The sequence below is a fragment of the Taudactylus pleione genome, unplaced genomic scaffold (genome assembly GCF_031769625.1).
Source record: "Taudactylus pleione unplaced genomic scaffold, aTauple2 ptg000044l, whole genome shotgun sequence".
NCBI lineage: Eukaryota > Metazoa > Chordata > Amphibia > Anura > Myobatrachidae > Taudactylus > Taudactylus pleione.
This window is the reverse complement of record NW_028284446.1, coordinates 118-26,491: the sequence shown is the minus strand read 5'-3', so window position 1 is coordinate 26,491 and position 26,374 is coordinate 118. Positions and strand designations below refer to the sequence as shown.

General features: G+C 45.4%; 1 long non-coding RNA gene across 1 annotated transcript; it reads left to right on the top strand.

Moving 5' to 3' along the window:
- Positions 1 to 14,045: 14,045 nt before the first annotated feature.
- LOC148537721 (uncharacterized) lies at positions 14,046 to 26,023 on the top strand. Its single transcript, XR_015873272.1, has 3 exons — positions 14,046 to 14,149; positions 23,550 to 23,642; positions 25,781 to 26,023. It is a non-coding gene; the product is annotated as an uncharacterized LOC148537721 (long non-coding RNA).
- Positions 26,024 to 26,374: the final 351 nt, after the last annotated feature.

Here is a 26,374-nt window from a genome sequence, read left to right as displayed (position 1 = left end):
AAGAGTGAGGATGTAGTATTAGTCCATGATATGATTATTTATACACCACATGCTGTATCTGCTGAATTCTGCCCAAACCAGACATGTTTCCTCAGCTAGGTTCATGAAATGGGAACTAGCTCTAATGGCACCTTAAAATATTACCATTAAATGGTGCAGTATGTTAAACCCAGCAACATATTTACCATATGTGCCTCAGGATGCACAAAGGGTGGAGAGAGGTGAGTCGCTGGTTGAAGGTGAGTTTTGCAGATATACTGATACACATGATTGTATGGAATATTTGAATCAGACCTTTACTGCAAGACCTGACATACGTGATACACCATTAGAAAATGTAGATGTGCCGTTTTACATGGATGGGAGTTGTCATAGACAAACTGACACAGGAGAATTATGCACAGGTTATGCTGTTGTAGATGATGAGGATGTTGTAGAAGCTGAACCACTTGGTCCACCTCATTCAGCACAGGTAGCTGAACTGGTGGCATTAAGGAGAGCGTGTGAACTGGCAGAAGGTAAGTCAGCTAATATCTACACTGACTCTAGGTATGCCTTCGGGGTAGTTCACAATTTCGGGGCTCTTTGGCATCTTCTAAATTTTATGACGGCAGCAGGCACACCAGTTGCACACTCACACCACATAAAAGGACTCTTGTCAGCAATTCAGCTACCTAAAGAAGTAGCTGTCATCAAATAAAAAAGCCCACACATGTGAAGAAGACCTTGTGTCACTGGGCAATAGCAGGGCAGACTAAGCTGCCAAATGGGCAGCAGGGTTAAGAATTAACATGCCAGTTAATCGAATGATGGTTTTTCAGACAATTTATATGCAGAAATTAATTGAGATGCAAAATTTGTGTTCCATTCAGGAAAAGGCAGTCTGGAGATCAAAGGGATGTGGACAGGAGTCCTCCGGACTCTGGAGAGATGGACAAGGTAAGCCGGTGTCACCCAAGGCATACTACCCAAGCTTGGCTGAGGCAGTGCATGGTCTGACTCACCTGGGAAAGCAAGGTATGTGCAAGTTGGTATGGGCATATTGGTGTGCACCGGGCTTCTCTTCTCAAGCTGAAAAAAGGGCAATGTCCTGCTTGACTTGCTTGAGGAGAAACGTCGGAAAAACAATATCAACTGAGCCATCCCACATACCTCTGACAGATGGACCTTTTCAGGTAATACAAATTGATTTAATCCAATTACCACCCTGCAGGAACCTTAAGTATGTATTAGTTTGTACCAATGTATTTTCCAATTGGGTAGAGGCATATCCAGCTGCCACTAATACTGCTGTGTTTACTGCTAAAAAGATTGTTCAGGAATTTGTATGTAGATACGGTATCCCTAGAATTATTGAAAGTGATAGAGGTACTCATTTCACTGGTGATGTCTTCCAGAACATGTGTATTAATAGTAGGCTTCACACCCCTTACCAACCGCAGGCCAATGCCAAAGTGGAGAGGATGAACGGTACTATTAAAAACAAATTGAGTAAGATCATGGCAGAAACTGGACTATGATGGCCAGAAGCCTTACCGCTAGTCGTTCATAGCATCAGGACAACTCCTAGACCCCCTCTTAATTTGTCCCCTTTTGAGATACTGTTTGGGAGACAACCTCATCTGATTGTAAGTCCACAGGAAGATTTGAAGAGTAACAACGAGGTTACTGTGAAGTATCTTATAACAATGAGTAAACAGTTGAAACAGCAGCAGTAGAAATTGAAATTGTTGTCACCTGATATGCCAGAAACAAACTGTCATGATGTTGAACCTGGAGAATTTGTTATGATCAGAAATTTCTTACATTCAGGTTGTCTGACGGATTGGTGGGAAGGTCCATATCAAGTGTTGCTGACAAGTACGACATCCTTGAAAGTGGCAGAGAGAGATACCTAGGTCCATTCCACTCACTGCAGAAAGGACAGACAACCAGTGGAGATACAAGGCGGAGTTGAGGCAGATAACGCAGACCTGTCAATTGCGAGCTTGTACCAGGAGAGTTAAAGACTGCAGTGAGATACCTGAGCTAGGGAAATTTGCAGTCCACTATTCCAGCAATGGAGTGTCGGGCTGGGGTTGCGTTCCTATTTTCTTCCAGAGTTCTCATTATCTTTGTTTGGTTCGGGGTGTCTTGTTTCTGTAACGGTGGACAGATGATGGAGGGAGAGGTCAATGGTGATACCGATGGAGTGGAGTCGAGAGAAGGAGCAATACATTCACCAGGGCGGTATCTGACCAAACTCAGTACAGTGATTGGGAGATCTGTCATCATGGAAACTCGGAGTCAGTGTAGAGGTCTATTGTCTGAGTAATACTGTATGTGTGCAAACTGTGGATCCCTGGTTGATGAGAAGTGCATCTGGCGATGCCAGTCCAGGAGTAACCTGTATTTGGGCGAGCATCCTTTGGAGGATTACCATTCCTTAGTGTTGGGTTTGCACTCATGTGCCTCAGGGACAACATAATGTAGGTTTAGTACCACTCCCGTTAAATGTCTCTCAGGTTCTTGGATTACATAAGGAGAAAACGCTGGACGGGAAATTCGTTAAGTCCAAACCTCCAAATTTTAAGCTCCACCCATACCAAGTAGATAGAACTTTCTTATGTTTAAACTTCACCAATTCCATTAAACCAATAAGTTGGCAAGTGACCGGGAACAGTCAGACAATGACCTTCTCACACAGAGCTGATAATGGACCACTAGATGCTGAACTTGTACATGACATTACTAACAGTGGGAGATATTTCCGGTATAGGTATACTCATAGTCCCATCAAGGAGATGGTTGACAGAGTACCAGTAGGATACTGTGCAGATATTATCCAACCAGAGACATGTATTAGCCAAATGGGAGAACCTGGGATAGGATCCTTTGTCAGAGATATGTGTTTAATGATAATGATGCATTCTATCCTTTATGTACTCCCAGACAAGTGTATTTTATATGTGGAAGGAAAGCGTACAAGTGGCTCACTCCGAGTTCTGAAGGTTTTTGTTATCTGGGAAGGGTACTCCCAGAGGTTATAACCCTTACACATGATGAAATGCTTGGTATTCATAAAAACACACCATCACCATATCTTCATACACAGTATGAAAACATAGACAAAAGAAACATGATACCTGGTGATGTACATACAGCCACACAGTTGATTAGCGAAACAACTGCCTTCCAAATTTTGATAGCATTAGATCCCACCAGGATCGCTCGGGATACTTTAAATTTTAGATACATCCAAGGCCTTGCTAAAGTAATAGATAATATCACGAGTTGTATGATGACACGTTCAGGTACACTGGTAAGGAGCTACAGGCCTATAAGAAAGAACTTGTGCAACATAGACTAGTGTTAAATTATTTAACAGCTGTAACTGGTGGATACTGTGTGACTCTGGCCACCCAAATTGGTGTCAAGTGTTGCACTTACATCACAAATAATACTAGAGATCCCATAAAGGTGATAGACTGGAAGATGGATGAGATTCTGCAGCTGAAATGGGAATTTCAAAAGAACCATAATGCCTCATTGACTGAGGTAGAGGAAAAGGTAGAAGAGTGGTTCTCGTGGTTGAACCCTGTAAAATGGTGTAGGTAAGCTTCTGATCCTCATATTGGTTCTTATCAAGGTAATTGGCTTATGTGTCAGATGTGTTCCTGCTGTGTTGAAGTGTGGACAATGTAATGCTAAGGTAAACCGGGAGAATGAAATTATGATGGTGGTTAGTAGTAATAGTATGAATACTAAGGTAAATGAAGAACTGCATTACAATCCTGAACTAGAATATACTATCAGATGATGTATAGATTTAGCCATGCATGAAATGTATTATTAAATGTTATTTTAAACATCCTAAATAATGTAAGTCCCTATCCCCTTCAAGACATCCTTTATAGGTTAGGTGCATCCCCACATCTTTCCCATGATCTACAGAGATCCGCGGTGTGCGTATAAGGGTAGTTTTATGTCCCTCCCAGGGGCGCATTATTGATGGTTTAATGGCCAAGGTGTGCTATCCCATAATATAACATTAAATAATATTTTATGTTGTTTTACTGAATAGATTAAGACTAGAGTGTGATAGCGTTTTGGTTGCTATCAAAGGGTGGACTGTCGAAGCCAGATGATTGGCTGAGACCAAATCTTAAATTAATATCTGACGACGCCATTTTGTGTCGCCCCTGATGATGCCATCTTGTGTTACAATTATTAGCGTCGTGCGTCTGCGTTTCTACCGTATATTGTTGAAAGTCCTACCATAACCTATACGCACATTAAATAATACATATAAAATATATAAGATGCACAATGCACAGTTGCGCTGTTCACAGATAAGCACTAAACACATAAACGCACCACGCATACTAGCAACTTTACACAATATTCTTACACTTACACATACAGTAACTTATAAAAAGGTTCCTCTGCATTAAAAGTAATACTAGAGGTTTTATTAGCTAATACTTATGTTATGAAATGTAAAGTATATGATATTTAAGGTATAGAGACTAGGAGATAAGTTATGTTTGGTACCATTCTAAATCACTATTTATTTGCAGATCTCCGGTTCTATCAGCAAGGAAATCGCAACATGCATCTGCAAGATATGAATTATATGAAATTAGTGGTTAGAATGTAAAGCTGTATGTAGTGTCTTTTGACTAGTTTAAACCAGTTCTTCGGCGGGAAAACCACACAAAGCAACATCTGAGGAACTGGGACATACCCCAAATGACATCATATGAACTGACCTATGACCTGCATCGATACAGAATGTCCAGGAGCAAGAACCAATGAAAACATCACACCTAGGGCCTGATTCAGACCAGCTCGCGAGCGCTATGCGCTCGCAAGTGGGTCGATGGTGGCCCAGTGCGCATGCGCACGATGGAGCCGGCTCCGTCGTGCACATGCACGAGACCCAGATAGCGACGGGCAAACCGTCGCTCCGGGTCTCGTACCAAAGGGGGCGTGCTGTTGATGTTGAGTGACAGCACGCCCCCTTTGGTGGGCGGGCCGGGGGCATGGCTGCCCAGACGGAGGCGTTCCCATGGGAACGCCTACCGTCTGGGGCCGGCCCCACTGACATCACAAGTGATGTCAATGGGAGTGCTTTCGGCTCTGTTATGTGAGCGGCCAGGAGGCTGCTCTGAAAAACAAGAAGGACGGCCCTGATTCAGAGCGAGCGCTCTGTCAGAGCGTCCGGCTCTGAATCAGGGCCCTAGTTTGTACTGAACTTTGTAAGGTATATAGCCCGAGTACTGATGCCAGTCTCCAGCCATTCTTCTTGGATGACCACAGACCTCTGGATTGATGACTGTAGACTGGTGACCAGTGTGCGTGTGTATGTACAGGCCGATACATATGCACGCACACTGGTTACCAGTCTACAGTCATCAATCCAGAGGTCTGTGGTCATCCAAGAAGAATGGCTGGAGACTGGCATCCGTACTCGCTCTGAATCAGGGCCGTCCTTCTTGTTTTTCAGAGCAGCCTCCTGGCCGCTCGCATAGCTTTTGGCGCTCATTGTGTTAGATCAAAGAGTATAACTTTCTTTTTATTGCAATAAGAACTTTTGTGCTTTGGAACCACAATATAAGTCTGGAAAGCAATTATATCTTATGCGATCTGTAGCGCTAAACAGCGACATTTTGGGTATATAGATTTAGTGGTATCGATAGGGGGGAGGTGGATTAAGTGTACCCAGTAATGGAAGAGGAGGCGCTAAATATTACCACTAAGAGAGGGGATGCTATGTGTGCCCAGATTGGGGGGCAAAGTATACCCAGTAAGGGAGGAGAGAGGTGCTAAGTTTGCCTAATAAGGGAAGGGGTTGCTAAATGTAGCCACTAAGGAAGGGGTTGCTATGTGTGCCCAGTAAAAGGGGATGGTGTTGTTAAGTGTGCCCAGTAAGAGAAGTGAATGTGGTGCCAAGTGTGCAGAGGGAGGGGATGCTAAGTGAGCCCAATAAGGGAGTAGTTCTATCCTGGCACTGTCCTGTCCCTGGCACCTCTGTCCCAGTTTTGTTTCCTCTGTCCTGGTGCTATCACCTCTGTCCTACCCTACCCTATGTCCTGTCACCCCTGTTCAGGCATATCTATAATGGGTGCAGGGTGTGCGGGGAACACGGGCCCCTGGGTCCAGGGGGGCCCAGCACCGCACCCCCTGCACCCATAATAATACTTACCTCTCAGGAGTCCCACGTCGGCGCGGACGTCCGGCACTGTAAAACGACTGGAAAATGGCCGCGGCAGACATTTTCCCATTGTTTGCGCATGCGCAGTACAGGGAAAATGGCCACCGCAGCCATTTTTCCAGTTACCTGTGCATACACTATAGACTCTGGGCACACTCTAGTGACCAGAGTCTATAACTCCGGCGCTGGCCGCACACAGCTCAGTGGAGAGGAGGGGGTCCATGTAGGAGACTGCACACGGGCCCCCTCCTCTCTAGAAACACCCCTGCCTCTGTTCTGTCCCCTATCCTGCCCTGTCACCTCTGTGCTGGTCCTGTCACCCCTGCACTGTCCCTGTCACCCATCTGTGCTGGAATTAATGATGATCTGAAAGGGGAAAATTAATGATTATCTGTGGGGGGGGATTATTCTGTAATATGGGAATATGATCTGTGTGTGGGAGAAGGGGGCTATTATGTGCTAGGGCAGGAGGATGGTGCTGGGGAGATGCAGGGAGACACAGGATGAAGGCGCTATGGAGACACAGCATGATGCACTGGGGAGACGCAGGATGATAGCAATGGGGAGTCGCAGGATGATGGCATTGGGGACACCCAAGGCGATGGTGCTGGAGACAAACATAGAGGACGGTAAGACTGGGGGACAGTAATCTTCAGTAAGACAACAATTCTAATGAACCCATATTACTGATGCAAATGGAACCAAATGAGCAAATATATTTTATTAATATAAAATTGTTTGATATGGGAAACTGACATTTGTCCTGCCCCAAAACTTCTGTTGCTATCTGGTTGAACCTATGTTGCATGATGATGACATTAGCTTTATTACAACACAAACAGACGGCTTCCAGGCCATGTGATCTCCTGCATGAATAGTAAATACCGACTCAAGACACTGTCTGTCCAGGGAGGACCAATTTCTTCAGAGGTTATAGGTAAGAAAATGCTCATTCACATGCTTATTCACTAGAGAGACAGCCTGTGGGCATGGCTATCAGCTCCTGGAGCTGTGGGCATGCCCCCAGTATGACAAAAATTGGAGGAGTGGCTTGCAGGCATGGCTTTTCACATTAGGCCACACACCCTGCCACAAGGCCGCACCCACTTTTCAGACACGCGCCTCTAGCGCACACAATGGGCCACTTTCAGAGTTTTTTCCAGGGCCACTTTAAATTCCCAATCCGCCCCTGGCTTGCCATATACATTATATGCCAGTATACAGTGTATCGGCCGTTTATGGCACAGAGACTACCATTTACAGTATATGCCACATTACCAAAACATGCTATGGCCGGGATGTACTAAGGTTGCGGTGACCATTCCACCATTCACGGCAACCTTACTAATCGCATATGTACTAACATATGCAATTAGTTTCGCAAAGGACAGCACTTGCGATAAGAGCTGCCCTATGTGAAGCAGCCAACGCCGGGTGACGGGGTCCCCGTGGGACCCCACCCCCTCCAAGCCCCGGGTGCTTCCTGCTGGTCACCTGTGCAGGAAGTCCCGGGTTCCTCCTCCTCCTCCCTGCACCCGGAAGATTAGGAGGAGGAGGAGGCGGAGGACACAGGAGGAATGCGGGCGGGCGACCATGGAGAGCAGGTGAGTGGGAGCCAGCGCTGGGCGGCGAGGAGGCGGCGAAGCGTCGGGTGCGGTAAGAAGCCCATAGGCTTCTATAGGGTAACGCCACGTTTTTCTGGCGTTACCCTCTGCACCGATAAAAGTGCGGCCGGGGCTTAGTACATACGGAAATGCGGTAAAATCCCCATTTTCGGGGTTCTTACCGCATTTTTCCTTTAGTACATCCCGGGATATGCCACCACCAGCCAGTGTACATTATATACAGTGTTATTTCATTGTGACATGGAATCTACCACTTCTTAGTATAACACAAGCTGCCATGCTAACTCACAAAAAACATGTAATAGCACACAACACAGGACATTGTCATTAATAAGTGAAGAAAAAAAAAAAAAAGGTTTTATTTTATAATAAGTGATGAAAAGGGGTTTTGTGATTGTTTGTGTGATTGATTTTTATTTGGTATATCAAAGGAGGGTCGTACTCCTGATTGAGTTGTTTGTTATGAAAAATAAGGTGATGTATCTAAAAAAAAATCAAGACCAGTGGGGTTTAACAGGGTCACATGATCAACTGGTTGAATGCCCAGCCATTTACCTTTTCACCACATCTGCAACATGCCATAGGAGTCTTTATGTCCTTGGTTCAGAAATAATCCCTCTTGCCCTTGAATTTGCAGGGTGAGATGATAATTGAAGAGGAGCAGAAATATGTGCCTGCTGAAAGTAGGCGTTGGGCAAAGTAAGGGCATTTCTTTCAAAGTACAGGATGCTAGTGTATTATCCTATGAGAAACAGAATCCAAAAGTATGGATGCATACTATGATGAGAGATATATGTGCGTTCTAGAGGGGAATTAAGATATTCTAGACCAGGGTTCCACAACCTTTTCTAATCTGAGGACCACATTGGGAGATCTCATTCATTGAAGGGGCCACAATAAAACTTAACTTGCTTAAATATGTAAAATGCATACAAATTACTGGTAGAAAAAATAGCCTTGCGGCATTGTTAAAAGGTCCCTATGGAGAAAAAAGTATGTGCAATGGCACAAAGTAGGATGCACCACCACCTGGACAACCTTTGTAACAACACATTCCCCTTTCACAGTGTAGCAACACAGTCTGTCGGAGTAGAACTAGAGCTGTTAGCAAGAAAGTGATTAGTGGCAATCTCGTGATATAATGATTGCATTATTGCGACTCAGAGCTCTGCTGCCACTTCTCAGTTGCATGGCAACTAATTTAAGGCAGTTGCATGGCAACTAATTTGATTGTCTGCCAGGCTGCCTGTCAAAGGGATGTCTCTGTTGAATCCCACCTTAATGAGTAATTTCCAACCCTCTCCCCAGTGTCAGGTGCAGAAAAAAAACTGATAAAGGAAACTTTTTTTGAGGAAGAGAAAAAAATAAGAACACCAGGGAGGAGGCCCTATTTGCGGATCCTACCAGAGTGTTGCATATAATGAGGACAAACTCCATTTGGTCCTCTGGTCGTCAGTTGTGCATGGCTGTTCTATACAAAATATTATAGCTTTAAGTCCTGTGGCAAAAATCACTGTTGGCAACATAATGTCCCAGTTAAGTGAGGTTTTATCTTGTGTCAAGTACATTATGGGGACCTAAATAGGAGTCTCAGAGAGAAGAGGAGAGGTATTTTAGGAAGGGCTTGCCACAGGCCACCATCTACCAATTATATTTTCTGCACCACAAAGCTGTGGGTGCAATGGTGCTGTGAAAGACAGAGGACCTGATTCAAAGGAGGATACAGGGGTCTATTTACTAAGCAGTGTAAATGGGGTCATCCACTAGACGATTTTATCCCTGTCCAACCTCTTAACGATTTTCCCTTGAAGTTTCCCTTGAAATATGATCTTCCACTCTGAACAATTTGCAAAGGATTTGCAAAAGATTTGCAAAGGATTTGCAAAAGATTTGCAAACGATTTGCAAAAGATCTGCAAACGATTTGCAAAAGATCTAACAATAAACTATGTTGTTTTAATCTGTAATTGAGAGCTTTCAGCTATAGTGGGCAGACAGTGGTTCATCGTTTGATCGTTCAGCATGAACGATGTGTAAACGATGTGTAAACGATTTGTAAGCAATCAAGTGAAATTGACCTGCATGTTCAGTCGATGGAGGAGACGATCAAACGACCAGCGGGAGCGCGCATCGTACATCGTTAGAAACAATTACTGCACGATTTGCAAACGATGTTTGAACGATTATCGAACGATTTTGTCATTATCGTTCAATCGTTCAACTTTATCGTCTAGTGGATACCCCCCTTTAGGAGAAGTGAAAAGTGATAAGGTGCCAGCCAATCAGCTCCTAACTGCCATCTCACAGGCAGTGTTTGAAAAATGACAGTTGGGAGCTGATTGGCTGGTACCTTATCACTTTTCACTCTTCACTTCTCCTAACACTGCTTAGTAAATAGACCCCACAGAGTCTTCAGCCTGTGCATGTGTCAGAGTCCCACTGTGCATGTACCGTGATGGTCTAATAGAGTGGATTAGGTCGCAGAGCGATTGACAGACACTGACTACCTGAGTAACGGGGGAGTGGCGACTAAAACGCAGGCATGTCACAACAATTTTGTGGGCGTGCTGTGGCCAGCGACTGCAAATTCGTATGCAGTGGTTAAGACTCCAGAACTTTACATGCAACACACATTCTGAGCAACCAGAGGGTTCCTAAGAAGCCCGTTGGTACGACTGATGGTGTGCACCAACGGCAGACTTGGGACAGCGCTAGTAGGCGTCTCAATACAAATCCCTGTGGCATATTATTTTCACACAACCTCTGCATGCGGAATTACAGTCGCAACAGGATTTGCATCCCCCTTTGAATTAGGCCCAGTGTTCCAATGGATTGTGTAGTTAGAGACTGTACATAACTATTATTTATTTACAGACCATATGTTTATTACAGTATTTTCACCAGTGTGCTAGTGCACGATTTCACCTGCCTCATCTAGCTACATGTATTCATCTATAGCTAAATACAACTGTGGAAACTTTTGTCTACGCACATTAGTCAGTATGATAAGACTGAACTACAGAAAGCTGGTCGGCATGGACGTAACTAGCTATGGGTGACTGGTGCCCTCGCACAAAGGCTCTGTGGGCAGCACTGCTCAGCCAGGATTTCTGTGGATGCGACTTATTTAATCCCTCAGGTGAAAATGACTTTGCACAGGTGGAGTGGTGGATGAGTTTTGTGTTAAAAAAAATATATATATATATATATATATATATATAGTAAAACGCAAAACTTATTCGCCACTTCACCTGTGCAAAGTAATTTTCACCTGAGGGGCTAAATGAGTACGAATACACACACACACACATATATATATATATATACATACATATATACACAGACACACACACACAGTATCAGGGATGTAACTAGAACATTTTGGGGCCCATAGCAACATTTTTTAGGGGCCCCCCCTAACTTAGGTCTTACACAATGCCCACAGTAGTAGTTCCCCTAAAACACTAAATGCCCACTTGTAATGGTGCCCCTTATGCAATGCCCACTGTAATGATGCCCCTTACACAGTGCTCCCAGCAGTAATAATTCCCCTAACAGTAATGCCCCCAATAGTAGTGCCCCCAGTTGTAATGCCCCCTGCAGTGCCCCCCAGTAGTAAAGGCCCCTGTAGTAAGGCCCCTGTAGTGCCCCTAATAGTAAGGCCCCTGTAGTGCTCCCATATGATGCTCCCAGTAGTGCGGCCCCTGTAGTGCCCCCAATAGTAAGGCCCTGTAGTGCGGCCCCGGTAGTGCCCCCAGTAGTGCGCCTCCAGTAATGCGGCCACTGTAATGCCCCCTGTAGTGCCCCCAGTAATGCCCCCTATAGTGTGGCCCCTGTAATGCCCCCTGTAGTGCCCCCAGTAATGCAGCCCCTGTAATGCCCCCTGTAGTGACCCAGTAGTGCGGCCCCTGTAGTGCCCCCAATAGTGCAGCCCCTGTAATGCCCCCTTTAGTGTGGCCCCTGTAGTGACCCCAGTAGTGCAGCCCCTGTACTGCCCCCTGTAGTGCTGCCCCTGTAGTGCCCCAATAGTGCAGCCCCTGTAGTGCCCCCAGTACTGTGGCCCCTGTAGTGCCCCCAGTACTGCGGCCCCTGTAGTGCCCCCAGTACTGCGGCCCCTGTAGTGCCCCCAGTACTGCGGCCCCTGTAGTGCCCCCAGTACTGCGGCCCCTGTAACGCCCCATGTAGTGCTCCCAATAGTTCGACCCCTGTAGTGCCCCAGTAATGCAGCCCCTGTAATGCCCCCTGTAGTGCGGCCCATGTAGTGCGCACTACACACACGCACATACATACATACAAACAAAAACACATAAAAAAAAACAACACTTACCTTAAACCCCGCTCCAGTGCCTGCTGCCGTCCGTCCCTGGCGCCCGCTCCTCGGTACTATGGGAGTGACGTCTTGACGTCACTCCCATAGTGCACTGCAGGACCCGGAAGACAGAGCTCAGGAGTGAGCTCCGTCCTCCGGCTGGCGCCGGGGGGGGGGGGGGGAGTTGGCAAGGAACCTGGTGCCGCCGGGGGGGTAGGTAGAGAAGGACCCGGGTGCCTGCCGGTAACACAATCTCAGCGGGCACACAACATATGGGGGGGTGGAGGTGATCGGAGGGCCAGGCGACCTCTAGTGGCTGGCGCCCCTAGGAAGCTGCCTAAGCTTGCCTAGTGGAAGCGCCGGCCTTGAGTATATGCAGCTGATCGGTTGCCTGAGGATGCCTGGTTAGCACTACAATTACCAGAGCAGCTGGTCATGCTCTCTTCTGCACGACGTAATGATGTCAAGTGCGTGACGTCATGACGTTGCGTGCTCAGTGGGCGGGCCCATCAGAGGGCACAACTGTACCGTTAGGGCTTTGCTGGTCGACCTAAGTATATCGCCATATAAGTGTCTTCGAGGACTACACTTCCATGCAAATAGAGGTTATACAAGTTTTACTGAGCAAGGCAGAAACAAAATTTCGTTTATGAGCAAGATAAGAGAAATTAAATAAGGAATTCTAGAGGACTGACACAGACTGGCAAACGACTGCACGATTCCAATTTAGAAATCGTGCAGACGTTTGCCTGTCTTCTAGTGGATGTGTGCCTTTACTGTTCAACAATAGGAACATAACAACTGGGTAGCAGGCTGTGATGGGCATCAAAGGCTGTACCATCGATGGCTGATATTTTAAACCATCAGTAGGAAACCATCATTGGTTTTTTAATCGATGGTTGAGACCTGCGCATGCTCAGACCTCTGCCATCTGACCACCGTTGTCAATGTTTTGTCAAATTCGGGCGTCGGCATAGATGGTGCGGCATCGGAGCTGTACCATCCATGGCACAAACACTTGCCATCGGCCATAGACCGTTAATAGCAAAAATACTTGCCATCAGCCATAGAACATCGATGGTTGCAATCCTTCAATGGTCGATTGCCATCCTTAGTGGTAAGATAGCAGTTGCTTTTCGGGTTTGGCCCCATTAGTTTAAACCAGTGTTTCCCAAACTCATTCCTCATGGAGCATTAACAGTGCATGTTTTCCAGGTTTCCTCACAGAATCTGAACTGAAATAATTAGCTCCACCTGTGAATCTTTTGTGTCAGCCAGTAATGAAAACACCTGTTCACCAACTAGGAAAAATGGAAACCAAACCATGCACTGTTATACCGCTTTTATACCTAAATTCCGGGTGTGACCCGGAGGTTGGAACAGGGTTCCAAACTGGATCAGACCCGGAATTTAGCCAGTACCGACCCAGGATATTCCCGAGTCGGCGCTGTTCACACCGGAGCCGGGTCTGCAGTGACCCGGCTCTTCCGGCGCGGAAATGGATGCTTGAAGATGACGTCATCTCCAAGCGCCACTGAATCCGGGCAATCGGCTGGCATGAGGAGCGCTCCAGGGCATCATGACACGGATCGCGCCGTTTACACTGCAGGGTTTCATGGGTCATTCCTGTGTTAAACCCTGCACGTTACCTGTGTTGGATTGCCGGGTCACTCGACCCGGGAATCCAACCCTGTCCCCTTTTGCACCAAGGAGCTACCCGGGTTAACCCTGCAATAACCCAGGTTTTAGCTCTGGCGTAAAAGGGGTATTAGTGCTCCTGGGGAATGAGTTTGGGAAACACTGGTTTACACCATCTTCAGATTGCAACCCACTAGCATTATGTAGCCTTTGTAATATCCCTCAAACAAGCCGAAAGTCATTACATGGTAATCAGGACACACCAAGTGATTGGAGGTGAATAAAAGACCAGATGCAGCTGGTGCTAAATCCAATGCTTCTGGGAGAGTAAGGAAGTGATTGAAACATTTGAATAACGGCAAAGCTAGGAGCTTCATTTTTGGTATGTAATTAGTATTTGTCAAGTGATAAATTGGATTAAATGTAAGTTATTTGACAGTTATCTTTTAATATGAGATTGCAATATAGAATTGAATTTGGTTTCACATAGGTGCACTTGTTGTATGATTCACAAGCCTGAAATATGTGAAATAAATAACCTAACTTGAAACCTTAAACTGTCTTTTGTTACCTGGGACTCTGGGAGTCAGTAGATCAATACTCCTATACTCCATAGATGCTATCAGGCCATGGACACTGGTTGCTATGCCTTATATCTGCAGTAAGTGCAATGAGTAATGTGGGTAGGAAGTGAGGTGCAAGGGAAGTAAAAATTGTCCAGTCAATTGTCCGGTGAAAGTTTAATTTTAAAACTAGCAAAACTGACCAGGTTATATTTATAGAGATGTTTGTAAGGTGAGGGGTTTTTTGTTTGTTTTTTGTTTTGTGTAAGCTTTATAATAAGTATACTGTGTTTTGAATAAGCTAACACTAGATGGGCCAAATGGTTCTTATCTGCTGTCAAATCCTATAGGGTACATTTATCGAAGTGCTGATTTTCAGAAGTAAAGTTGTTGCCTATAGCAACCAATCAGATTCTACTTATTTATCTAGCACCTTCTGGAAGATAATAGCTAGAATCTGGTTGCTATGAGCAATATTTCCACATACCCTGCACCCATAATATTCCTTACCTCTCCAGAGTCCCATGTCGGCGTGGGGGTCCGGCGCTGTGAAACTCCTGGAAAATGACCGCAGTGGCCATTATCCTGTCGTAAGCGCAGTACAGGGAAAATGGCCACCGTGGCTGTTTTCCCGGTGACCTGTGCATACACAATACTCTGGGCCCACTCTAGTGCCCAGAGTCTATCACCAGTGCTGGCCGTTCACAGAACAGTGCACCGCTGGGCGGAGAGGAGGGGGGCCTATGTCAGACTGCGCACGGGCCCCCTCCTCTCTAGAAACTGCCCTGATTGCAGCATAGCATATGTGTGGGTGGTAGTGTAGTGCAGGCTGTTGCTTAATGTGGGGTTCATGTTCTGCATTGTGCACTGCAGCACTACACAAATGTGGATGTTATTGTGGGGTGTAAAATCTTATAGTACGGGGTGTAGTTTGTGCCATATCCGTAGTGTTTCAGTATAATGTAGAACATTTGTATCGTTGTGGCATAGTTCCTACTGACTTTGAAGTAGTGGTTATTCCTTGTACATGATTGCTTTGAACAAGAAGTTCTCAATTTATACCATATAATGTTAGTGTGGATTTGTTTCTACATGCCCTCAAATTTTCATTAATCACTTTAATCTTCCTGACTTCATTCTGTGCTTTTCAGCTGTATATATGAGAAGTATACTTGGGTTGACTATATTTTTGCTGCCAATAGAGAAGAGCCCAAACTCCCCTCTGAATATATCTAAACTGCAGAGAGTTGCAAAAGTACAGCAGGATGGCTGAGAGATACTTCAGTGCATTTCATAGAGATGTACATCAATGCATTGAGTTGCAATAGGGAATGTGCAAACCAATTTACGATATGAGCCTTTTGACAGCTGATTCTGTATATTTGAGGTAACTGTGGTGTGTATTTCCCTACAGCTTGAGAGCAGGGTCCTGTCTATTATCCAGTCTTCTTTTGTTCCCAATTGTAAAATAGACTATGCCTGCACTATATTGTGTATGCGGATGTAGTTATTAGACCACTGGACGAGATGCCGCTGGTCTAAAGGCCGACTATTCAAGCCCGACGCAGGACTTAAGATAGACGTTGAAATCCAGATCCCTATCTCTTAATCCTGACGCCAGAATCCTGACACACCATCCCGAATGAGGCAAGTCCGGCAGTAGCGCACGTGGGTTTGAGTACCCAGAACCCCCCCCCCCTCCCCCCCCCGACAGACTGGAGTGCAGGCAATCTGTTCTTAAGCCCCACCCCCTCACCACAATATTGCCACGATACGCGGGTCAATATGGAGGAGGCGGAGAGAGAAATAGATTTTAGGAACCCCTGGGGAGACTTGGGGTTAAGCACCACCAAGGGAGGGTTAGGGGGGAGAGGGGAGGGTTAGGTTACTTACCAGCCTGGCTTTGCGCTGAGCTGAGGGGCTCACAGCACCCATCCTCCCCAGCGCCAAAAAAAGATGATTTATTTTTTATTATCCTAAGGGGGTGTGGCCACTACTCCACACGATTAGGCCATGCTGCCCTTCTTCCCCAGGCCAGCACTGCTCTCTATACTCCTGAATATATAGGTTGGTAACCAGATAAATGTGATGCAGTCATTGTAGTACTGTGTAATTTCTCCATGTTAAAGCAATGTAAACCAGAATATCTTTGATTAAATATAACTTTATTTAGTCTTCAATTTTACTACCCAGTGCAGTTCTTTCTTTCATTAATTGGTAGTGGATTGTGGAACTGTTCACGAGAACAGTGTACCTGGACAAACCATATTTTAATGCAAGGGATGCAAATATATTTATTTTTACATGCAGAGTAAGTACTGAATGCTTTTCCATGTACCCCACAAATGCTGCTGCTATTAAATTAGAGTTTGAACACTGTCCTCTCAAATATAAATCTTTCTGCACACTTTAAATATGCTCCACCTGCAGTGCAACATGGTATTTCCTAGACTTTCCTAGTCTCCCGCAAAGGCTGGGAGGTTCCCGAATCTCGGGTGGTGATTCCAGCCACCTGTAAGAGTTGTGAAGTTTCCTAGAGCTGCCTGCATCTGCCCGGTGCTGCCCACTTCCAGTGTGAAGTGGGCAGTCTGGACAGTGGCTGATGCAATTCATTGTGAATTGTCATTGTAGCACTGCTTTACAATGCCAGTAATCTCTGCAGTGTATAGAGAGGACGCTGTTGTGCTCCCAGCACTGTCCACCTATTCTGCACCACCCAATATGCTGTGCTGACCTAATTGTCCCCTCCTGGAGGCGGCAGCCAGATAGTTGGCAAATATGGTTTTGCAAAGATGCAAAGTTTACTACTTTTTGCCTCACTCCCTCTCACTCCCTCTCACTCCCTCTCACTCCCTCTCACTCCCTCTCACTCCCTCTCACTCCCTCTCACTCCCTCTCACTCCCTCTCACTCCCTCTCACTCCCTCTCACTCCCTCTCACTCCCTCTCGCCTTCTCAACATCTGCAGTTCTTGAGTGCAGAAAGTGTCTTAGTCTTTTCAGGCAATCTGGCACCCCAACTCAAGGTCAAGTATGTTGGTTTTTCCACATCTTCTGCGCATGTTCATCCAGGAGAATGGACTCTGCACAAGGAAGATTTATCAATTTGGACTACCTTCAATGTATTCGATCAAGGGTGGGCAAAATCTCTCCCGTAGGCCATGTGCTGCCCATCAGCCAATTGCCATTGCCTATTAGACCGGCTCAGACTAAACAGACTGTTGTTTTCTTATAGGGACTGACTATCCCTTTATCACCAGCTGCTTTGTGACAGCGCGTCCATTGCCCCCTCTTTCATTGGGCTTATGTGCTCTTTGACCGTGTCTATTGCAGCACAACTTCGCCCTCTATCTATGCACTGCGTGGATTACCGGAAAGGAACTAGGTATCTTTAATTGGTTGAGGAGGCATCTATATTAGCCAATCAGAATGTGGCTGCAGTTGCAGCTCCACCTCACACCAGTACAGGAAACTGCAGAGCTGTAGGAAGTCACTGTGCACTACAGGAAGAGGGGACTCCTGAGAGTTATGGCAACATGGTAGTTGAGCAGGGGACTGCATTGTGTAATTGCCTTGCAATACACTGTTGTCTCAGAGCCTGATTCAGACCCGCTCGCGAGTACTTAGCTGGGCAGTGCGCACGCCCCAAAGCGAGAAATCACTCACTCCGGCACTCGCATCCAAAAGGGGCGGCTGACTATGTTGATCGACAGCTCGCCCCGTTTGGAAGGTGGGTCGGGGGGGGGGTGGCTACACAAACTGAGGCGTTCCCAAAGGAACGCCTGCCGTTTGTGGGAGGCACCACTGACATCACAGGTGATGTCAGTGGTGAGCTTCCAGCTCTATTTAGAGCCGGAAGCTCACTGGGGCTTGCGGGAACGAGACCCTACCACAAGGGTCTCGTCGCAAGCCCCGATGGATGTGATGATCGTGACAATCACCTGGCAGCTCGCAAAAGCTGTGGGTGGTCACCCACAGCTATGAGCGGCCAGGAGGCCGAAACTTAAAAAAAATGCCCTGATTCAGAGCGAGCGCTCTGAATCGGGGCCTCAGTTTGTGCTGAATACAGCCTAAACCAAATTGCAGGAAGATGACTATATTAAGTTAGGAAGCCTGAACCGAACCCCCACCCCACCCCTTCCCTATCTTGTACAACTCCTTATTGAGCCATCAATCTGAAGTGTCTTCTAGATGTTAGGATTCCTAATTGTATAAAATAATGGGGAAAAAATCTTCTTTTTTTTTTTTTATTTCAATATTGATGAAAATGGTTATTTCACAAAATACATTCAACCCAAAACTTTTACACAAACAATTGTTAAAATAAATATTACAATTGTATTGATGGGTTATTCTAACCACACAATTTTTTTGTGCCCCAAGGGGATTAAATAATTGCCCACCACTACATTAGATGGTACCAACTCTAATATCTGTTCTACCATCACCCATATTCCAGGGAGAAAAACCACTGCTCTTGCATTGTCATGGAACTTCAACCTGGAGTATGTATTCAGTCTTTCCTGCTCACTAAACGTGCCCTATGGAATATTGTGAAAACAGATGAGGTTATGGCAGTCCTTCTATTTTTGGCATTGTAATTCGTGGCTTGCAGTAGCTCTGTAAATGTTCTTGGAACTGCCAGTGTGGTCAGATATTGTTTACGAAGGACTGTTTCTTCATATAAATATGGACACCCTCAATCATGGCGTGGAGATTGAGCGGTCATTGCTTAAATTCAGGGGAACTGATGTGCTTCTTCAATCCAAGAAACTCAGAATATTTTGGATAGGGGCAGGGGCGTAACTAGATATGTGGACCACATAGCATCTGTTTTGTGAGGTTCCATATGTGCTGCCAAATTATAAAATCTATATAACAAGTGTCTCACATTTAAAATGTTTCTGGTAGCAATCATGTCAGCAGATGAATAGGAGGAATTACCTGAACTATGGTGTACGTAGCGCTTTTTTATTTTTTTTGTAATGAATAACTATATAGACAAAATGGAGTCAAGAACTAATTCTACTTTCCTACCTGAGGCAGTTTCCACTATGTCTATCAATCAAGAGATCATAATCTGTCTTTACCCACAGCCAAATAACAAGGAAAAATGGATGCATGCCCCAGCTCTTTCAGGACTACTTCTATTTACCTCCCAAAAAGGCTGTGCTTCATCCAAACATACTCATGAGATTGATCAAGGATGTCATTGCACAGATTTATAAATAGAACACTAATGTCGGGTACACACCAGACGATAGGCTGTCCAAATCGGATGACCTATTGGGTACATTGTCTAGTGTGTACCCTCAGCGTCACTGCCTATGCGCACCCGTCGGACCTGCGTGCAGGTTTGACAGGTGACTTCGTTAGCGAGGGCAATGCTGACAAATGCTGGCTGGTGAGCATCAGCCGCAGCAGTGTCCTATGCATGTAGGGGGAGGTGATCACACAGCTCAAAATGCCCCCCCTCCCCGGGGCACAAACTATATAATTTTTTTTATTTTTTACATTTGTTTAGCCTAAGGGGATGTGGCCATGCCTTCCATCATTAGGCCACACACCCTTGTGGCTCTTGTCGCCCCTGACTACACCACCACTGGCATAGTGGGAATACATAGTTTTAACTTCCTCTGGTGTTTTTTACCACCCAGATGCCCGGTGAATTACAATGCCCAGCAATACCCATAAGCTTCTGGCTGCTTCTACAATGGTGTTATATCCTTTGTATTTTATGCTACAATTCAATAAACCTAAGAACTGGTTAAGTTGTACCACGTGTGGATGAACTGCCACCAGCACCAACTGCACAAATACATCTAACATCACATATACTGTACTCTGGCCAAGTGTATTTCAACCGTGTTGATTATCTGTCTGGATAATAAATCTCTAGTATCATTCCGTTGCACTCCACATTGCTAGACTACTCTGCCAACAGGTTATGGGACCAGGAAGCAGTCCTGCAGCCTTAGGTTATTATAGTTCCCATACACAGCCTCTGCTAACACTTCAAAGGCAGTGGCAACCTCCTGAGCATGTAATGTTCAGGCCTCAATGGACTATGGGCCTGATTCAGTAAGGATTGTGTACGCAGCTGTGAATTCGCATGGAACACAGCAGTGAAAGTATGCTAATGCCTCAGGTGGCATAGAGATGCCCACTGTTGCTTTCTCACATCTGTACTCTCACACCTGTGCAGGGTAGTAACTAAGGGTGTGCGACTGCACAGAGCTCTGTGGGCGGCACCTACGCTATGCTCACTCTCAGTTCCTGCAGTTGGCTAGCAAGGTGCATGTAACGTCACTCTGCTGCCAGAATCTCTGCAGCAGTGCAACCTGGAGTGTCCTTAGGACACTCCAGATGGTGTCAATGCTGCCCTTACAGAAGCCCAGAGCATCCTGAGGATGCTCTGGGCATTGCTAATCGCCTGCGTCTGATGTGGCATACTTACCGACTTCTGGGGAGGAGATGCAGGTGGGAGGTGTTGGGGGCAAGGCCTGACTATCAGTGGCATTAAGCCCTGCCCCTTGCGGTAAAGTGCCGCAAATCCTGCACATTTGAATAGGGGGCAGGGATAAATTACATGATTATCATAGAATCACATCATTAAGTCCCACCCCCATGCATGGACCTACCGATCTGCAAATTAATTCTGCCCACTTCACAAGGAAGTGGGTAGAATGCAGGAGAAGTGCCCACCTTCCTGGGGGTGCAGGGGTTACCCAAAAAAATTGCGAGCCTCCCGTAGGTCTTGGGAGGGTAGGCAAGTATGCGGTGCAGGCCACACCCCCTCCATATGAAGTCACGTGGAGGGGCGTGGTCTGCTACAGGAGTGGTAGCTACGGAACTGCTCCTGCATATACATCCGTACCAGACTCGCATCGGCCCGTCATGCTAAATTTACACCAGGGCCGGGATGTACTAAACGGAAAATGTGGTAAAACCCCTGTTTAACGCATTTTCCGTATGCATCAATCAGCTGGCTGCCCGGCTCCGATGTGGAGGGTACCGCCAGCTTCTACCACATTGCGCTGCTATGAGGGATCCAATCAGATCCCTCCCCAGCATGCCCCGCGGCCGCCACGTCACTCTGTGCATGCACAGATGGATTCCCAGGTCATAAACCCGGTAGTCCACAAGGCGGCAGGGATTGCAAAGGACAGCTCTTATCGGAAGAGCTTTCCTTTGCTGTGCATATGCGATCTGTACAATTGCGGTATCCGGCAGTAAGTTTTGCACTCTGTTAGTGCATCTCGCCCCAGGTCTGACCAGCCACAAATACTGCAAGTCTCATCAAACGCAATGAGTTCTCATGTGGTGTATGCAGTCGCAGTGGCTAATTTACGCACACCCATGCAACTGCGTTCAAACTAACACATCTGTGTTTTTCTAACCACTGACTTGAACTGCTTGCGTAATTGCAATAGCGATACTTACTGAATTGGGCTGTAAGGTTGTTAATATTTGCTTGAAACACTCCATATCCCTTTGGGAGTGTTCATCCCATTCCTGAGGAAAAGAAGGTTTGGGAAGACACCAGGGAAAGGAGATGCACTATGGGCCTGATTCAGAGTTGTACGCTATCCCATTGATCAAGTAATTGAGCATTTATTGGTGGTATACGTTATGGTTGCAATGAGGATTCCTTTGTAAGTGATAAAAAACAAACATGTGGGAGGTAATGGGAAGTGACGGCTAAAACAGAAGCATGTTTTCAGCTGTGTCTACAATTAAGTACAGAGATCACGACGGGGCTCCGATGTCTCGGTTGCAGCGGCCTTTTTGAGCGACCACTCACTCAAGGAGTCTGTTTGTGTCCTGTCACGACCAGGGTTTCTTGGCATGGTGGTCGGCGGGTGTTACCTGTGAGGATGCTGTGGCAGGGGGCGTCTGGCGGGGAGCATTGGCTGTGCATGGACCTGTTTGGGCATATTGTCACTATGTGCTGGGTAGGCCTGATGGTGCTTCCGTTCTGCTCTGGCATGGGCAGGGGCTGGCTGGCAACTTTCAGCCTGGGGGGCAAATGCATGCAGGCGGCCTTGGCAGAGGAGTAGCGTGTAGCCAGGGTGCCCGAAGAACGCGCGTGCTACGGCGCCCCCCCCCCCCCCCCCTCAAGTGTTCCAGGGAGGAGGCGGGTCCATATGGGATTAATGTAATTTTAAAATAAAGATTAGGGACAGCCCCATCGTGGTGCCTATATGCAGTGCCCCAGAAGAGGACCCCCTTATGCAGGCTGCCAGTAGTGCCCCCCCTATGCAGTGCCCCTTGTGCCCCCAGTAGTAAGCCCTTTATATAGTGCCCCAGTAGTGGTACTGAGCGAGCCTGAGGAGGACCTGCCTAGCTGAAAGCGGTTAAGTGTAACCCGCTATACGCCACCTCAGTGGTGTATAGTAACACCATCAAATTCCAAAAATACATGATTTTCAGAATTTGAATAGCCTAATTTCTACATCCTCATACTAATGTATGGGGAGTGTGGAAATCAATGCAGATGGAATTAACCAGGAGATATCTATGATATCGCCTGCGTTGTGTTAATGAATACTAAATAAAAATGGTAATTAAGGAAAATGTCCTTTAAAACTGTTATTTTAGTGTTGATGAATAGGCCCCCTCTATCTGTCCTTTTGGGTAATTGGTCTGTGATAATCCTGTGTGATGTTTGCATTACAGTAGTCTCTTTGCAAGGAGGGTATTTTTGCCTGCCAGATGCCCATCGAGTTAGGGCAACCCAGAGGATTATTTGGTGGGCCAGTGTGACTAGGCAGGGATTAATTGGAACAGAGCAGGCTTGTGCAGACTCAACAGGTTGGTAAACATATTTAATACTTAATGGTGCATACACAGTCAGATAAAGACTATATTAACGATATTGTTTGACCGTTTAGATCGTCCTTTTTTTAGCCCCCCCCCTCCAACGACCATCGATGCCCAGGCACGGATGGTCGATATGACCATCGCCCGTGAATGCAGGCCAACCTGGTCGATATCAACCAGGTTAGCCTGTTTGCTGTAGAGACCCGCTCGTTCTAGTAGTTTGGAGGTTGGTGCATGTTCGATATCGAACATGCCGGACGATCAGAAGATATCTGATCGTTGTCTGATCGTCCCGTGTGTACGGGCCATAATACAGAACTCTGCATGGAGTCTGCGAGCAACAGGTTCCTTTTCAAAATGTTCTCTAACTCAATGCATATTTATTTTTTGCCATCTAGAAATGAGAATCCACCTATTCATTCTTGGAGTAACTGTCCTAGGGATCTCCAGAAAAGCTTTGTCAGATGACTCCCACATTCCTGAAAAAGCTAGTAAGTGATGTTTTAACTACTGTTTGTGCTTTAATATTTTTACTTTTCAGCATTAGACCTGTTGTGTGGCTTTTTTTTTTTTCTCTCAAGAATAGAACATAATCTAGAAAGTAAGACTGCTCCCCTAACTGTGTCCACTAAAACTCTGTCCTCAGGACCCCACACAGGTCACATTTTCCAGGTCACCCAGCAGGTACACAGGTATTCATTACTCACTGACCCATTTTAAAAGATTCACAGGTGGAGCTAATTATTTCACTTGTGATCCTGTGAGGAGACCTGGAAAACATGCACGGTTTGGGGTCCTGAGGACTGAGTGAGAACCTGTGCTCTAGGGATTTGTAATACAAAGTTCCCTTTTTTAGTTTAGCTTGAGACTGTTGCTGCAACAAGTGAATAGAAATGGAGAGCCAATCTACACGTTATTATGCCAACATAAACCTACCCTCCAAAATGACCCGTTACGTTAGGTACAAAATGCTCTGCTCCTGGACTTCCCACCTAAAGCTGCCCATACATCTAAAGATTCTGTCCAACCAGTCAACTAGCTGATTGGTTGGAATGAATATCTGCTCCCAAATGCTGGAAAATGGACAAACTGTTGTTTGAACAAATAGTTTAGATCAGTGGTTCTCAAACTTTGTCCTGCACAGGTGTACTTATTACTCCCTGACACATTTTAAAGATCCACAGGTAGAGCTAATAACTTAATTACTTAATAACTTGTGATTATGTGAGGAGACCTGGAAAACATGCACCGCTTGGGGTCCTGAGGACCGAGTTTGAGAACCTGTGGTTTAGATCAAACATTTAACAAACTTGTCTGAACGATCATGTTCATCTGCTTTCTGGCATTTAGGAGCAAATTGCTGATCATCATTTACTCCCATACGTTACCAGATTTTCATTCCAACCAATCAACAAGCTGGCTGGTTGGATGTAAGTTGGTCTAGTGTGTGGCCATCTTAAAGATTATCTGTCCAACCAGCCAACTAGTTGACTGGTTGGAATGAAAATCTGGTTAACGTATGGGAGTAACTGATCAGCAATTTGCTCCTAAATGCCAGAAAACATGAAAATGATCGTTCAGACACATTTGTTAAATGTTTGATCCAAACAATTTGTTCAGTGTTTGTCCATTTTCCGGCGTTTGGGAGCACATTGCAGATTGTAATTTGCTTTCATTCCTTACCAGATTTTCATTCCAACCAATCAACTAGTTGGCTGGACAGAATCTTTAGATGTGTGGCCAGCTTAAGTTAATGATTGCAGACACCTGTGTTGAGCTAGTTATTTCATGAGACTGGTGTTTCAACACAGGTGGCTTCAATCCTAAATTAAGAAGGTTCAGGAGCAGAGCACTTTGTACTTAATGGAATGGGTCATGTTGGAGGGTCTGCATAAATGTGCAAGCAAATCCTTTATTAAAAATCTACATTTTCTTATAAAGTAAAGTATTAAGAATGTAATATTACATTGAAAGAGAAACCAACATTTTTTTTTACAAGAATAAAGAGGACCTATGTATGGAACAAATTCTGATCCTAAACACTACTAATCACCAAGAAATCCTAGTCCTACAGAAACTCATTAAAACAAATGTTTACTTTTATATTTTTTTAAACATTGTAACTATGGAATACAACCAATAACTGACAGTGACTACTGTGTATACATTTCATGGTTTGTTCTATATGCATCCAGTACAAAAAGTGAAATCAAATTGTCACAATAAATGGGTTAAACAAACAATTCTGCATTTAAACAGGCTTTAATGATCAGCTAATTAAAGATGGTCGTCTAAATATATAGCACAACTGATGTTTAGTCGCTGGTGTAATCCTACTGTCAAGATTGCACCAAAATTCTGATCTCTCAATACTAATTCTCCTTTCATCCTCCTTTTAATATCTGAAGGTACAGTATTTGAGATGCAGAATATTTAAAAGTTGCTATACATCTGATTTCTGTTTCCAATTTGAAATGTCTCATTTACAATTACCAAAGTAAAACAGTAGTTAGTCCATCTTATACATACATACATACATACTCACTCATACACACACTAGCTGGATTCTAGCCTGTTTAAAACAAGAGCTTGCAAACAGCCATTCTGATGTAACCAGTTTATCTTGCAGGTGAAAATTTAGCTTTGACTGCATATGTGTATCCAAGCTCGGAGGTGATTGAAGGATCAGCCTGGAAAACCATTGATGGCAGCAGAATGACCTGTTTTGAGACAGAGTATGAGATGCCAAGTTGGCTGGCTTTGGACCTGAAACAGAACTACAGAATTCGCACTGTTGTAATTACCAGCCAAAATTACCCACAACGCTTGGATGGAGCAGAAGTCAGAGTTGGAAAATCTCTGGATGGAACTGAAAAGTAAGTGGCAGCATCGGGATATGCCATACTCTAGACCTAGCATTAGAAACTCTAAGGGGCATATGTATCAAGCTGTTTGGTACATAAAATTATGCAGAAACTGCTGTTCCCGCATAATTGTATGTATTGCTCTTGTATAATAAAAGCGCAATGCAAGAGATTTCACAGAAATCTCTGAAGTGCTAATTGGCAGATCAATGCAGACTACAATCTGACTTCTATGTACTAAACTCCAAAAAGCAAAGCTTTTCGAAGTTTAGCCCTGGTAGTTTACACCATCTTCAGATGTAAACTGCTTTCACCCTATGGGGGCTCCAGGGGCAGGAGAGAGGTCTTTCGATCTCTCC